The 17,618-nt window shown below is 39.9% G+C and overlaps 1 long non-coding RNA gene across 6 annotated transcripts in view; it reads left to right on the forward strand.

The window, feature by feature from the left end:
- LOC112047675 (uncharacterized) overlaps positions 1–17,618 on the forward strand; it is a 33,373-nt gene that overhangs the window by 2,331 nt on the left and 13,424 nt on the right. For all 6 annotated transcript variants that reach the window (XR_008251912.1, XR_008251913.1, XR_008251911.1 and 3 more), the window contains one exon: positions 9–2,969. This is a non-coding gene — a long non-coding RNA (uncharacterized LOC112047675). The remainder of the gene's footprint in view (positions 1–8; positions 2,970–17,618) is intronic.

A 17,618-nucleotide genomic window follows, 5' to 3' on the forward strand; every position in this document is an offset into this window, starting at 1 on the left:
TTTTCTAGGAGAATCACTAATAATTTTGAAGAAGTGAAGAGCTTAACAATGTTTCAACCAACACCTAAAGAAGCTTTCACGGTGCCAAGCCAGTGATGTTTTAATTAAATACGTTTGAACTACAAAATTTCTGTGGTTATTCCAGAAACAGCTTTAATTAAAATACGACACTGGCTTGGCACCGCCTTCAAACTGATCAGAAGGTAGCACATAGGTAGGATGTTATTTTTTGCTTTTTAGTTAAAGTTATTTTTTGAGTTGGAAGTCGGTTGAATTTTTTTTATTAAAATTTTTATTTTTTTATTTTTAGTGTTAGCATACCCACTGCGTGTGAACAGTCACAACCTATCTAAGTGGAAAGTTCTTATCAATACAAAATTATCAAGTCCAAACACAAGGTAGCTACTGTGAGCCGTCGAGGAGTTCTCTTCACTGTGCTTCGTCTTCATCACCAGACCCTTAATACAGTCGCAATCCATCTAGGTGGAAAGTTCTCATCAATACAAATTTATCAAGCCCAAACACAAGGTAGCTACTGTGAACCGTCGAGGAGTTCTCTTCACTGTCCCTCGTCTTCATCACCAGACCCTTAATACAGTCACAATCCTTCTAGGTGGAAAGTTCTCATCAATACAAATTTATCAAGTCCAAACACACGGTAGCTACTGTGAACCGTCGAGGAGTTCTCTTCACTGTCCCTCGTCTTCATCATCAGACCCTTAGTACAGTCACAATCCATCTATGTGGTAAGTTCTCATCAATACAAATTTATCAAGTCCAAACACAAGGTAGCTACTGTGAACCGTCGAGGAGTTCTCTTCACTGTCCCTCGTCTTCATCACCAGACCCTTAATACAGTCACAACCCATATAGGTGGAAAGTACTCATCAATACAAATTAATCAAGCCCAAACAAAAGGTGACTGCTGTAAATCCTTGACGAGTTCCATCGTCTGTGTTTCGGCTCCATCATCAGACCAACTCCAAATCTTCATAAAGTTGTAGTGGTTTAAAATACCTTATGGAAACACTAACAAACGTACTAGCCTTCTCTACAACTTTCGAAAGTTCCCTTCAATTTCTCCAGGATGCCATCATCAGATCTTGACATGAAAAAAATGGGACCACCCTGGAAGTAAACCCTACAAAACAAAAAAAGAATTTTCAAAATCGGTCCATAATTGACGGAATTATCGCTGGACATACATAAAAAAAAAAAAAAAAAAAACATACATACAGCCGAACGTAGAACCTCCTCCTTTTTGGAAGTCGGTTAAAAATATAAAGTACAAATTATTATTTGAATTAGCAATTATTATCATTAAGAATTACATACACTGGATTAGGTAATACTATTCATTCATTCATGATTAGACCAATAGTCCACCACTCTGACCCAAAGCGGATTAGCAGACTTCACATAAGCAGAGAATTAAGAGAATTATCTGGTATGCAGGTTTCCTCACGATGTTTTCCTTCACCATTTGATACATGTGATATTTAATATCTTAAAATGTACACAACTGAAAAGTTGGAGCTGCATGCCCCGGACTGGATACAAACCCACACCCTCTGGAATCTGAGGCAGAGGTTACATCCACTGGGCTATTGCTGTGCTTATGGACCTATATCCCTGGCAAACCCTCTAGTCTATACTCTGCAGCAACTGGGCTTTTATGGGATTAAACTGAGCTCTTTTGTTTTTTGATTTGCGTTATATTTTATCCAGTTTTGTAGGAGATACATATACTTGTAGGATTTAACTTAACTATATATTGTAATTGAAATTTGAATTAATTATTTTAAGTGGCTAGCCTCAATCATCATAAAAAAATTACTAATCAAGGTAGGATTTTATATTTAGCCTTAATGTAACTAAAACAAACACCTACAAATACAAACAATTCTAATACATCTGCATAATGAGACAAAGTTTGATTTTGATTATTTGTCTTGTACTTAATGCTTAGAACTTAAAGGTTACATGGTGCAGGTATAGTTGTGGTTTAAAAAGGCTTGTTAATGCAATATGCTAGTCACAAAACCAAGTATTATGTTAAACTTATAATAGAAAATCATGAATTTCAATTGAATATAATTACTATCTTACACTCGCAAGTTATGTGAGTTTCTATTGGTGAAAGAATTTTCGAAATCGGTTTAGTAGATCCAGAGATTACCCCCTACAATATCAAAAATTTCCTCTCATCCTCTTTAAAATAATAATATAGAATATAGATATGTGATAACTTACACAACGCCACTGGCAGACGCGAACACGGAAGGTTTATTTAGTAGCCTGACTTTCCAAAGGCCCTCCAAAACAACCCATCGCCAAGTTTGATCCAAGCCAAGGCGATCATTGAGTTTCCCGGACATCTTTAGTTGCAAGCGATGAACTTTAATAAACAAAACACTATACAATATACTTTACATATTATCACAACGACCATTAAATTAATCATAGGCAGACGATAAAACTTTGAAGAACTTTCGTGTAGATAATGTTTTATGTAAAAGTGGCCGTTTACTTTGATAAATTAACTATTAACACTAATAAAAATGTATACGATAAAATGATTAATTAATTACTTCTATTGAAAACAAAAAACTAGCAGTAGCAAGTACTTTGATCCAACGAAACCAAATTTTTTATTAATATTTTAATACGGCTTTGTTTACCAACAAAGAAACTATGGCACTTCACTTCACCACAGACAAACAGCAAAATCAAGTATAATGCGTATATGTGCAAAAGTATGCCGCACCTGTAGTAAGTAGTACCGGGAAAGGGTGTATTTTATTTAGTCGCATAATGTCGATAAAATTTTGCGCCTAGAACGATATCACTAGGCATTGTGGCTGTCTTTTGTCTTACATAATCGGAATTGCAAAAACACTCTAGTGTTCAATTTAGCTTTGCGTTACACAGTTAGAAGTGATACGTCGAGATACATAATCAGCCTGCAGGTCAGATTGTAGTCAAGGGCTAACTTTGTAAAGAATAAAAAAAAATCAGCCCTTACTGTAATCTCATTTGATGTTAAGTGGCGATATTTAAGTTAACGCGACATCATTTCCGAATGCTAAATAGTTAGTAGGGCGGTCGCTAGCCCCGGCCGAAGCCTACCACTTAACCAGACCTGAGATAAAATAAAATCCAACACTGACCCAAACAGGGAATAAACCCAAGACCTTCATTGTACACACACTGCCCCACCAGTGGTTCTAAAGTAATCTGCGTGCAGCACGTACAGTAAACATGTGTTACAATTCCTCGTTTATTGCACGAAGGTCATAAAATTTTCAAATATATTCCACATACTTATGTGAATTGCATTTGATATTATTGTCATGTGACGTCGGTGTTCCAAGTATTTGTCTGTAACGTACTGTATGTACATACTATAAAATGTACAAAGATTTCGTTCAAGTATTACCTACGAGTAGTAAGTTTTTCAGTAATGTTGATATTCAGCAGCAGTCGATTAGTGCAAACATACTTACAATATTCCATATCCGACCCACGTTCCCACGCTCGGCTCACATGGCCCCTCGCCCCGGTTTAAGCCGGCGCACACTCGCCGTCTCACTCAGTACCAGATGCTGTGTGTAGTGTGTACACAGCTTTATCGATTGCGACGCTTCCGGCCTCGCCTGTCGGATGCTGTCTCCACCACCGGCGCAACTGCTCCGATACATTCGCCTCGAACTGCTTACATCGCTGCGCGACTAACGAATACATTGACACTGTACTGTAATAGCCAGCAATGTATTTCAGTTACACAAATGAACTCTGTACAGTATGTTATTATCTCGTAGACAGGTTAATCACCTTGGAAGTCGTAACGTAACGATGCTACATTGCTTCTAATACACGTCTCGCTTAAATGATAGATGTTTATGGCCGAGCAATGTGCATGGTATTTATCGATTAAGACTAAGTGGGCCGGCCTCTCGTGAACAGCTGATGTTATACGTATGCGTGTGTGCGTGTACTGAGTATGATGAATGCGTATCATTACAGTCGGGCGATTCAGATATATGAAATAGAACGTACATTTGGAATATTATAAATGTACGTATTTACTCGTTTTAGTTTTCTGTAACAGACAAGTAAAACAGAAATTGCTTACTTTAAAGAAAAATCAAATCTGTCCATAATGGCTCTGTCTAGATATTAAAGTTAGAATTACTACCACATACCACAGTAAATAGTAAGACCTCTCTCCCTCTCCCTCTACTGGTTCGTAAGGTACTCGTAAACTCTATCTAAGAGTTGGGTGAGAAGTTCAATAAACTTGAATTTCAAAAGTTTCTTCATTTCTGTTGTACTTGTTTCTATGTATTGTGTGCTTCTAGTTTGAAAAGACGAAAAACAGTTTCTCAATGTTTCACCGGGCTCCAACAACATCGACGGAACCCTCCCGCGCGCCGCCGTACGCTCGATTAGTTTTTCGAACAGCACGCCTTACCCGGAAACCTCGAATACAACATTGCTGCGTTAGTTTGCAGAAATTATGTACATATACAGAACGTATCATACATATTCATGTCCGTATGTACATATTTTCTTCGCGAAATTCCGCGGATTGCATGAATAATGTATTGTTATGGTCTCGCCCAGCTCTTACTGCCCAGCGCCCAGCGCCCACGCGTGGACGGCAGATTTGTTACGAGTGCTGGATTTCTTTTTATGGAAGTTTTAATTTCTGCTCGGAAAAGTTTGGCTGATTCAAAGCTGCTTTTTATGGAGCTGAACAAATTGTTTGCCAAATCTCGTAATAAAATGAGGTTGTAGTGGAAAGTGGCTTTTTATTGACTTTTAGAAATAGTCACTTCGTTTTCAAGTTGATTCATATTGTGTTTATCTTGGTGCTGGTTTGTGTTCATGATAACTTCTCGTTGTCTAGAGTGTCAACTGTCGAATATTAATAATATTTCTGTTCTTCACTTATAAATGAATAACTTCTGTTTAGATTATTAAAATATAGTTATTAGCGAAAACACACCAAGTACCAAGTTTTATAGTTTTACGTACCAAGTTTTGTAGCACCAGGTACCAAGATTTGTAGTTGCCATACATTTAATGTGACACTAAAACCACAGATCTGTACCTACACGTAGAACTTTAAAGCCTAATCTCTGAAAGGAAATTAATGATAATAATTTAAGAATTTAAGCTCTAGCGCTATTAAAGCATTTATCATTTTAGTTCTTACTGTTATACATTAGTCGTAATTATGAACGGACTTGTTGCGCTACTTAACTTAAATGGGTTTTTCTTTCAAATTCTTAGCAGTTCATTATTATTAATTTAAAAGTCTATCATCTATCTGCGAGACCGTGTAGTCAAGCGGCCGTGCCTCGAAGAGTAAGCACTCGATCCTGCGTCCGATTCGTCAGCGTGCTCGCCGGGGACAGTGAGGAGATAGAGTACGCACGTGTTTGGGCACTCTCTTGTGCACTAAAATATCTCGTGCCTATTTTGAAATTAGTCGCCGTGACCGGGAGGCCATTATTAGCTGTAGTGTGCGTGGCGTGCGTCAGGGAGGGACGCTATCTCCATATCTGGAGGCGTTGGAAATGTCAACACGCCGCCGGCCGGGCTACTTTCCCGAACCGAATTTTATTGAGTGTGTATTTTTTTGCATTATTCATCTCGCGGCGTGCGCTCTGTGTGTGCGTGTGTTGGTAGCCGCGCACACACTCGTCAATCTAGTGCTAGCGTACACAGCGAGAGGTTCGCAAAAAGTTATTTTTCTTTTATGCGGTTTTCTGCGAAGAAGTTCTCATTAGCAAGCTATAGTTGGCAAGTTGGTAAGTTCTGTTCCTCGGACAGCGCGTTATGCCGTCCCACAAGTTAGTCACAACGAGACTAACTTGTGACTCGTTGTAACAAGCCAGCGCCTTATAACAAATGTAGTGCGATTACGTACTATTTAACCATTATTTATGGAGGTAATCTAAGTAATGTTCATATTCTACAAACTGGCAAGTAGGTAGGTAAGGTAAGTAGGTAGGTTGGCTCGTCCAAATCACCTCACCTGATCACCTTTTTATGTCTACAGCTACACATTCCAAAAATGTTACGTGTAAGGATTTAAATTAAATGACTTTAAACTCATTTCGTGGTCGCTCGACGGTGGGCAGGTTTTCGATCCATTTGCATGGAGCGTTCGGTATCGGTACACGCAATTGTTTACAAAATAATGTTAACAGGACCTCCGTGGCGCGGTGGCATGTGCGGTGGATTTACAAGACGGAGGTCCTGGGTTCGATCCCCGGCTGGGCCGATTGAGGTTTTCTGAAAGTGGAAGACTTCGGTCGTGGCTAGTTACCTACCACCCTACCGACAAAGACGTACCTCCAAGCAATTTAGAGTTCCGGTATGAAGTCGTGAAATGAGTGTGGATTTTAAATCGTCCTCCTAACAAGTTAGTCCGCTTTCATCTCCGATTGCATAATCACTTACCTCTTTAAATCAGGTGAGATTGTAGTCAAGGACTAAGTTGTAAAGAATAAAAAAAACGAAACCCATTGATCGGTTATTAAAAAAATAATAATAAAAGGTCATTAAATGAACCTAACCAAGAGAACCGTGATAACCTAGTGGATATGACCTCTGCCTCCGATTCCGGAGGGTGTGGGATCGAATCCGGTTCGGGGCATGCACCTCCAACTTTTTAGTTGTGTGGATTTTAAGAAATTAAATGTCACGTGTCTCAATCGGTGAAGGAAAACATCGTGAGGAAACCTGCATACCGGAGAATTATCTTAATTCTCTGCGTGTGTGAAGTCTGCCAATCCGCATTGGGCCAGCGTGGTGGACTATTGGCCTAACCCCTCTCATTCTGAGAGGAGACTCGAGCTCAGCAGTGAGCCAAATATGGGTTGATGACGAAGGAAACCTAATCTATACATCATTGTAAGTCGGTGGTAGGTACGTATCCATTAATTATGAGGATGAAATTATATAAAAGGATTTTATAGTTCTGTAACAAAAAATAACATGTAGCTGAAATTGATATTTCAGCTCAAACCCCATTTCCGCAGCAATGAGAGCGTGACCAAGTGAGCACTGAACCACACGGAACATTAGCTGCATGCTACGAGTACCTACCTACTGCACGTATGTATATGGCGCGGCGATTCTAATCAAAATGGCATCCATTCAAATTGCTCTATAGCAGGAACCGAACTTTTTTACATCGTTCAATAATTCAATTTCCAATACGATTGTTTCTTTGTTTGACTGCTATGCGTTCCGACACGTTTGAGAGTTTAAGTCACTTCGATGACATTGTATTTGAGAATTTGAGAACGACCGTAACGACGAATTATACCTAATTAGAAAATTCTTTCCCATTAAAATTGAACATAGAGTGGAATAGTTAACAGAAATAGTTGACAGAAATTACTATAGTTCGTGAGGTCCAGGGTTCGATCCCCGCTTTCGGATTATTGTTACTAATATGTATAAATATAAATATAATATCACTCCTATGTAAAACACAGTTTTTAGCTCAATTATTAAGGAAAAGAGAAGTTACGGCTAACACTTTTATATTTATAAAAATAACGACGCTAATGCCGGCAACACACTCGCAGCACGCCGCGCCGCGCACGCGCTCGCTGCAAGCCGATTGTTGTATTTTAATTGCCCAGAAACATACTGGAAACAATCGACGCTAATATTTCGACGACGATTGCCTGCACGCAGCGATACTGATGTTATAGAGATGATATTACCTACTTATTTGAATATGTGTTTGTTGTACGGATATTAATTGATAATGTTGAAACATTAGAATACTAGGCAGATTTTGATTAACACAAAATTATAATCTGAAATAAGGTACTTTAACTCCAAATTAATAAACAAAGAAAAAATCCCAGCAACATCAGTAGGTAAGAACAGGAAGGTCGTGGGAGTGATTCTTGGCACGCACTTCTTACTTTGCATGTCTCACTTGCCTAATCAAAATGAAGTGGAACAAGAGGAGCGGACGAGGTTGTGAAGGATGGTGGAAATCTGCTGCAGAATGGTGGAGCCCTGAAAGCTGATGAATTGTCCTTGCAGTCGTAACAGAGTTGTCCTACATATAATCACAATCGGCGAGCAAACAAGGATAAGTCATTGTTAATTACAGAAATCCGCAGCTACAGTTTGGCAAATTCGTTCGTAACACCCCCGATAGTCCGCGCGGGCCGGGAGGGAGGTAGCGATGCCCCGCACGCTTTTTTCACTCGTGCTACATACAGGTAAGTACATAGTTTGGGTGTCGATAGCATTCCATGGTCGATGTGGTCGGCGCCCACCACGCCAGTGTGCAGTGCGCGGGCGCCGGGCAGCCGTCCCGCTCTGGCTCGTGGGCGCCGCCTACGGGATGATAACACCGTCACCGTGCACCAATCGTACAGTTCTCTGCAGAATACATATTGACTGACATCACAGAATACATAACCTACAAATATACTTAACACTAGACAACCACGTACGCCTACATGCCAGATGATGAGATGTATTATATACATAAATACATAATCATACGATAAATCTCATTTAACTAGTAATTATAGTTAACGGTGAACTTACAGACACATAAAGCTTTTAAACCCCCGACGCAAAAAGTGGGGTGTTATAAATTTTACATGTCTGTCTAAGTGTCTATCTCTCTGTCAGTCTGTCTATGGCACCATAGCTCCCGGACGGATGAAGCGATTTCAATTCAGTTTTTTTTTTATATGAAAGGTGACTTACGGGCGAGTGTTTTAAGATAATGTTTGATGAAAATCGGTTGAGCCGTTTAAAAGTTCTAGGGGTTGAATGTGGGGAAGAACAACCGAATGTCTGCAAATATACTCGGGCGGGGTCTCAAATGAAAGTGCACTGAAAGAGAATACTGACGACTGGATCGAGAGTGTAATTAATAATTTCATGACCTTCGGGGGTTTTTCAAAATTTTCATTACCTGCAGAACATCGTAGGAGGCGTATCTAGCACGCCTTTTGCTGTGTCATAGATCTGCCAGTCCACTTGACTTGACATTGAACAGTCTTTGATAAAACAAAACAAAATATACGATTACCCTCTGTGAGATAGCTCGTCTGTGCGCCTGTCGGCGTTATCGTGCGAGAATGCCGCCAGGACGAGCTCCGAAAAAGGAGAATACATTCTCCCTCCTCCACCCCGGCCGCACCCCCGCGCTCGCCCGCGAGTCCTAGCCACAGATACTTAGCCTATACTTAGCAGCTCAGAGCCTGCGGGCTCTACCATACACCTATACCTGTAATAAACTCTGACTCTAATGTACTTCGGCCTATCGGTTTAGATACCGACCAATTACTTGTCATGTTAGGCTAGGTATTATAAAAGTAAACGTAATCCTACCTATACTCACGGATATAAAAAAGCAAAGCCTTAGCTGTTTATGTTCTGTGTTTATTCTAATACAAAATACGGATTCTTCTTTTTTTTCTTTCAAAAATCGCTTCGTGGTGGTCCGACCCTTCGCTAGAAACCCCTTACAGTGTGTCCAAAAACTCAAGAGTTTCCAGCTTTTTGGTCAAACTAAGCTAGAGCTGATTGATGATTATGAGTTGATGGTGATTTTCGAAAGGTTGCCGCAAAGCTAAGTGATTGACAATGGGGATGATGACTAGGTTGGAATATATTGATTTTTATGATATATTTGGATAAATAGGGTCAATGTTAACTAATTTATAAATAAAAAGCAAAGATTGTCTGGATATTTGCAAAATAAATGAGATTATAAAATTTCAAAAACTATTAAATTTTTTTTATCGTAATTAGATAAAAATTTATACAGTTTTAGCTTCGTTACATTAAATGTGACATTTTTTAATATATGAACTATAAAGATAAACGCACAAATAACAAAGATATTAGTAATTTTGTTTGAACGCGCATACAAATCTAACGATCATTACATTGCCTATGACGTCATTTTTTCGAGCCATTTTGTATGGAGCGTTTTTCAGGGATCCGCGGCAGCGCCGCAAATCTGACTCTTTAAATCCCTGTAGCTCCGAAAGTAATGATCGCAGATACCCTGTTCCTTTTACAAAATTGCTTTACTATTAGTATACTCTTAATTTATATACAATTTAAAAAACTGTCATCATCCCTAATGGTTTCTTATACTATACCGAGAAAACATTAAAAAATTACACTTTATATTTGGTTGGTGGACGGTCTGTACTTAAGATCTGCTACCTCCCAAAGCCGCTACAGTCTAATTTTCAAAATAATACCGTATTATAAGCTGACAAACATTTAACCTCCATACATTGAGATATTGAAGCCGTGATAGCCCTGAGGATATGTCCTCTGCCTCCGTTTCCAGAGGGTATGGGTTCGAATCCGATCCGGGGCATCAACTTTCAGTTGTGTGCATATTAAGAAATTAAATATCACGCGTCTCAAATGGTGAAGGAAAAATATCGTGAGAAAACCTGAATACCAGAGAATTTTCTTCATTCTCATCGTGTGTGGTCTGCCAATCCGCTGGGTCAGCTGCAGCGTGGTGGACTATTGGCCTAACTCTCATTCTGAGAGGAGACTCGTACTCAGCAGTGAGCCGAATATGGGTTGATAATGAAGTATGTATAACTCTAGGTCCACTGCACAAAACCGATACCTTATGTTTATGAATGTAATGAATCCATGAGCTCCATTGTTTATGAATGTAATGAATCCATGAGCTCCATTGTTTCCCGTCAACAGACCCGCCAACAACAAATAACAGCTTCGTGTTTACAAAGCCGACGCCATCAAGGGAAACTACTTTTCCACGGAAAGTGTACCGCGGAACGAACCAGACTTACAAAGAAGTCTGAATGCTACACATTCTGTAGCAATCAAAATGTTTTAATATCATTTCGAGATAAAACGGCGCTCGGTCCTGATTCTAGATCAAAGCGATCTTCCGAGAAATTGCCTTCACATTTCTGAGATCGTTTCCTTCGGCTCCAACACTGCGATATACTTACGAGCACCTTCTACAGATATGCGCACGACTCGGGACGTCCGTTTGCCTTGCATGTTTGTATTGGACCTTCTTGTAGATACAACCTACATAGTTACTTGAGTCGTAATGGAAAAGTGGGTAGAATGAGTGAATGGTAAATATCAAATTACAATATGCCATATTCTTATGCTATTTTTTGCATAACCAACATCAAAAGTCATTTAACACTTACAGCATTATCTCACAGTCCTTGAAAAGTAAGTGTGCATATTAAAAAGGTTAATAGAGAAAAAACTTGGAACCAATATTTAATATTTTTAGTTTAGATACCTATTAAAAGATAAGCCCTTAACTATCCTAGTACCCCTTTTCTCGACTAGATTTAAAAGGGTAGATGTACCTGATAATAATTATGTAAAACATGAGCAAAGCCAATCAAGTGGCAGGGATTTTTCGTTTTCGCGATCATTATATGATTATTTTAATACAAGCAACGTTACGTTAAAGTTATATCGTTGAAATAACGTTAGTGTCCAGTCGACAAGTCTGTACAGTGCAGAAGGTTTGTGTGGTGTAGGTGTAGGCACAGAAAACACATTATGTACAAGTTGTGGGTCGGTCAGACGACAGGCGGCGCATCAACAACTCCACATGTTACCGTGGTCCGTACCTTGACACTGCGCAGAGGTGGACCTGCACACGCGAGGATGTCCACTCGCTACTGACACCATGTCGAAGACACGCTGTGCGGCTAATGTCAGCCACTGACGATCAAGTGCATGGATGGTGAGTGGCTAGCATGATTATGTTGTACATAGTTCCAGTCTATGTTAGAACAAATATACATCATCTGCGCTTTCGTCTTGTAGTAGAAGTAAATGTGTATCTTGGGATTTAGAATATCTATGCCTTCTGGCTGCGCTTTAGTAATTTGAAATAGAGTTTGATCGGACAAGAGCATGAGAAATTTACTTTGTACACGAGCTTTCAAAACCGAACCTTATCTCTCTAATAACAAGGTTCGTTTCATATCGGGAGCGGACATAAACGTGTGCCGCCTCGCCCAATGTGAGGCCCTTAAGTGGGAGTGATAAGAGCAATTTGTCTTGCGCTGCGGGCCCGGGCGGGGGTGGGAGACGCGGGGGGCGGGGGCGGTGTTATGGCAGCGGCAGATATAAGTCGCACGTAACGAGTCCGTGGACTGGGAGCTTCCGTAGCCAGACCTACCTCATTTTAGGAAGGCTGAAAGTTTTCCATCCCATGCTCATAAAAAATATCAAAAAGAACGTTTTATACATGGACAATTGCGAATCAGTTCCTTCCAAAGCCACCTCAGTCCAAACCTCATAATTGGTTACCGTTCTTATCTACTTTCAGTGTTCATAAATCAGCTGCACGTCCGATACTCGCGTACTACCTGCTACTGCTACTGCTACTGCTACTGCTACTACTATTCTACACTTTGAACGTGTTGTCTACTGACTACTCTATGCTCTGTCCAATAAACAATGATGTATATAGATAATCCGACACTGTATTAATGTAGGTAATTACTTACTTACTTATGTTTTTGTTGTTATACATTTATATCAAAGTTAATTAGGAGTTAATTGAAGTTAATTACAGTATAATTTGTCTTCTAAAACTACTACAAACAGCTGACAGACATTTATAAAGTGTATTTTTTGTGAAAACCCATCTCAAAGGCAAATAACACTTCGCTAGGAACACAAGGCCTAAAGGTCTATAGTCACACTGGCATGTGGCAACCAAACCCTCCACATAGCAACACAGCAATGCTATGTTGCTATGCGGTTCAATAATTGATGGGCACCATCTACGACCTTACAGCAGCCCTACTGTGTCCGATAACAAACAGCTAAGACTAAGAAGGTACTTACGTACAAGCGGCCGCGGGGAGACAGGTGGGGGACCGAGCTATGCACTTATCTGCTGCTGTGATATATGTTTATCTAAGTAATGTTTGATTTAGAATTTAAATACCACGATAACTTTACCTCACGACAGATTTACTCTTTGGCTATTCTTTAACTCGGCCACTTGCAAGAAACGGAAGCCACCGATATAGTTTGACCATCCGTAAGCCGTTTTATGTGTCCTGAAACTGGAACCCTTGACGCATCGCTACGCTATGATAAGTATCTTATCGTATGCTTGTGTAGCTCTTACGTTTACATATTCGTAGTCACAGAAGTGGCTCACGTTTTCAGTGTAAAATTGTTAGGTGTAGCGGGTCTATAGGTTATCAGTGTAAGCGTTTGACATTAAAAGGTTCTACAAGACCCCAAGTAAGGTTGGCCTTCACCCGTCGGTCGTCAGCTCACCGGATGACATAGTATCCATAGGTACAGCTGTACGTATATCGCGCGCCAAGCTCCCCTCTGTGGGAGACTTTGATTTGCTTCATTTATCATCAGATTTGCACGCAAACACTCCCTTAGAGTCCTACCTACCAATGTGAATCGAGCGAGAAACAAATTATAAAAAAATAGGAATACCTGCTGTCATTGAAAATAAGTGTGTAGGTTGCAGTTTTTCGGTAAGAAAATACATCTAAATATTGCTCATTTCATTTTTTTTTGGGAAAAGGAACACGGAGCAGTTTAATAAAAAAATACTATTCCCTGGACAGTTGCTAGACCGACGTCTTTTTATCGCACGCCCTAGTGATCTATTTACTATAATGATATCAAATAATACATATACGTAATTTCAGCCACTGACGATCAAGTTAACTCATATACTTGCAGCGCTATCAGTTTTATCGGACGTCAAGCCGTCAGCTCTGCAGGCATGTGAGATTACTTGATCGTCAGTGGCTGACATATCGTCATTGAAAACGGTATTATCACTCTGTATGTAGTGAGCCGACAGCTCAGTGCTCACAGTGGACTAGATACGGCGCATCCGTCCCCAGTTCCCTACTCCCCCTACGAACTGTCTCCCCCCGCGCCGCCGCCCGCCGCCGCCGCCCGCCGCCGCCGCCCGCCCTACATCCTGCATCCGCGTCGATGTAACTGTCACACACACAACACTTTGTTTAACCTTTTATCATCTGATCAGGATGAAGCTCTCAAATTGTCACGATGTAGATATGAATCTGTATACTTAAACAGGTAAATATTAAAAATTCATAACACAAGTAAATGTGGGTAAATGTGTTGAATTTTCAAGAATTTCTGTACAATTTTTCTATTTAATCTGATGGAAGTAGACACCTCAGTTTTGAGTAGGTACTTGCGGGAAAATTGTTGGTTTTTTCAAGGTATTGCACTCCTCGGTCTTACTGAATAGGTTATGATAAGTTACGTCAGTGGACAACACCCACTGCACTGAAGTGGACGTTCGAACATACTCGTAATATATTTACATGATATCACATTAAACATACCAAAAATAAAGTCTCCGTAACTCGATCACTAATTAATTAATTAAGTAAACTATTACGCATTCGAGAATTACTAGCAAATACATACATAGCAGAACCCAGTGATTACATGTGAGTATATCAGTAAACATGTTTACTGCTGATGTGTTTCCCCCGCGAGCCGACTCCGCACCGCACCAACTACCGGTGATGTTACTAACGAATACGATTACAATTATTGAAATCCATATACTAAGTTATTTTTTAACTGTTAATTTTTTACTAAAATTTACTAAAATTACCAAAAGATAATATAAGGACAATAATTATAAAACGAATATAAAAAACCATAAACGAACCCACGAAACTAAAAAACGAAAAATAGCATTATTTTAATTTCTACCTACTGATCACTTTGAAGACGGTGCTTCCGCCATTAATGACATAATTTTTTTATATGTTTTTTTTCAACAGGTAACGACTTCAATCAACACCACACGTTTGGCTTCTTCACTTCAAAATGATCAGTAGGTAGAAAATATTAGATTATTTAGTACTTATGCATTTACTACCGCAAGCGTGCCATCTGCTAGCATGGTGTCTACGCTCTATAACTCTGCACACACCGAGACAGGAAGTGACATTAAGCGAAACAAAATCCCAGTATGTGAGTGGGTGCTTTCAAAACTAACTAGGTAGGTATAGAAGGGCCGGCTCATTTTTTGCGCCTAAAGCCTCCTGGCTGTGCAGCGCAGAAATACAGTCAGTATTCTTGCTACCATTGCACGTGGGCATGATTTGCATACTTATTAAGATAAGTGAGCTTAAGTTCCTTGTTGTACTTATACAATATACAATTACTTATAAATATATTTACAAAAACAGGTATAAATGTGCTGTACAGCATTTCATCTTTATTCTAATGATTGTAATATTGTCAGTCAGCGGGGCTCCTCCGAGACGGGAAGCGAGTGGAGAGCGCGGGGCCAGGGGCGGACTGGCGGCGGCGCTCTCTGGAGAGCTGTGGGCCTCGCTCGGCATACCGATTGGGTACAAGAATTAATATATACGTTAATTCTGCATTCCTTTAACGTGACGCCTTACAGGTACATAGCTATAGTACGTAGCTGTTTTTGACAAAAAATATATTAGTTAACTCCCTCTCTAATAAGAGAGGGGATTTGGAGTTTGACTTATCACGTTGCAGTCAATGCGGACGGATTAATTATTGACAATTGGATTGACAAAAAGTCGACACATTAGAAGCCACAACGACACGACACGACACAACACATAAGTGTAAACGTTGCCATAAATGTATGATACCGATTCTGTTCTGGTGCGTCACGACACGACACGACACGTCAGACAAATATAATTCCGCTTTCATTCAGCGCAATTTGTACAGTGCGCTACCGTCGCGTCGCAAGCTCACAGCGTGCATTCAAAGAACACGCAAGTCGTCGGCAAAACTTAGTTTGAAATATGTTAAAGGCTTTGAAGGTCTGTGAGTGTGTAATCTCGTTAGTTTTCCTAATCCTTGCAGCGACACTGTAGCGACTAGCGAGGTTAACTGCAGGGACGTGCCAGTAAATCCATGAGCCGACCTTACAGCTGACCGGTTACCTACACTTAACGAATTACATTAATATACTAATTACTAGTAAATAATATACATATTATGCTCATGTTTTGGAGAACTATATAGTTCATCAAAGCCGATATTGTGATAGTGGATATCACTTCTGCCTTCTATTTGAAGGGCGTTTAGGTTCTTATCCCGTCCGGGGCATGCAGCTCAAACTTTTCAGTTAGATATGTGAATTTTAAGAAATTAAATATCACGTGTATCAAACAGTGAAGTAAAGAAAGGATAACTCGTGCTTAACAGTGAGCCGAGTATAGGTTGGTGTTGATGATAGTGCATCAGTGGGTCTTTACCATATCCTTTATCCCTAGTCCTAATATTTCATCGTCATCAACCCATATTCGGCTCACTGCTGAGCTCGAGTCTTCTCTCAGAACTAGAGGGGTTAGGCCAATAGTCCACCACGCTGGCCCAATGCGGATTGGCAGACTTCACACACGCAGAGAATGAAGATAATTCTCTGGTATGCAGGTTTCCTCACGATGTTTTCCTTTACCGATTGAGACACGTGATATTTAATTTCTTAAAATGCACACAACTGAAAAGTTGGAGGTGCATGCCCCGGACAGGATTCGAACCCACACCCTCCGGAATCGGAGGCAGAGGTCATATCCACTAGGCTATCACTGCTCTTATATTTAGCTTCCCTAATATTTAGCGAAATATATTTGGTGAGTGACTCGATAGCCCAGTGGATATGACCTGTGCCTTCAATTCGAAGGGTGTATAAGTTCTAATCTGGGACGTGCACCTGCAGCTTTTCAATTATGAACATTTTAAGAAACTAAATATTACGTGTCTCAAACGGTGAAGGAAACCTGCATACCGGATTGCAATTTCCTAATCCGCATTTGGATTCTGAGAGGAGACTTGTGCTCAATAGTGAGCCGAATTTGGTCTGTTAATAATGATGACGATGGATTTGGTAAGCCCCTCGGCCCTCTATAAATACATCAGTAAGTAACCAATCGAATAAAATAAAAACACCAATTTTATCATTAAGTACAAGATAACGAAAATAAAAATGTAGAACTTTCGATCGGCATTTTAAGTTTTAAATTTTAAGTTTTAAGATACATAACACAGATAGGTACATAACACAGTTGATCTGAGGTGAGTATTGATTTTCATTCGTATTCAATATTTATTCCATCTATCGGACAGCTGCAACTTCGCTCGTTCGCGTCAAATGGTTTTTTTGAACCATCTCCGCATTATTTGCCTTTCTAATGAAACTGTGGCGCCTTGGTTGGATGCTTTATGTGTATACGTGTATACTCGTATACATTTTGTCTGTTTCAAGTATACACAGTTCTGAGGACAGGAGGACTGCTAAGCGTTTACAAGGCGCGAGGTGTCAGGCGCAGCCAGGCAGCCACACGAGATGGGAGACTTCTACCTTGTGCAGTCTATGTAAATATTAAATGAATTAGGAGTAAATACTATCTTGTTTACTCCCAATTCATTTAATATTTCTGTGCTCTTGAGTTCTCAGAATGAAACAATGAAGATTACTTCATAGTGATGTCACTCACAAGTACAACCAAACATTCACCTAATTCATTACTGGTTGATTATAATAAAAAAAA

Source organism: Bicyclus anynana, chromosome 21 (genome assembly GCF_947172395.1).
Source record: "Bicyclus anynana chromosome 21, ilBicAnyn1.1, whole genome shotgun sequence".
In the NCBI taxonomy this organism is placed as follows: Eukaryota; Metazoa; Arthropoda; class Insecta; order Lepidoptera; family Nymphalidae; genus Bicyclus; species Bicyclus anynana.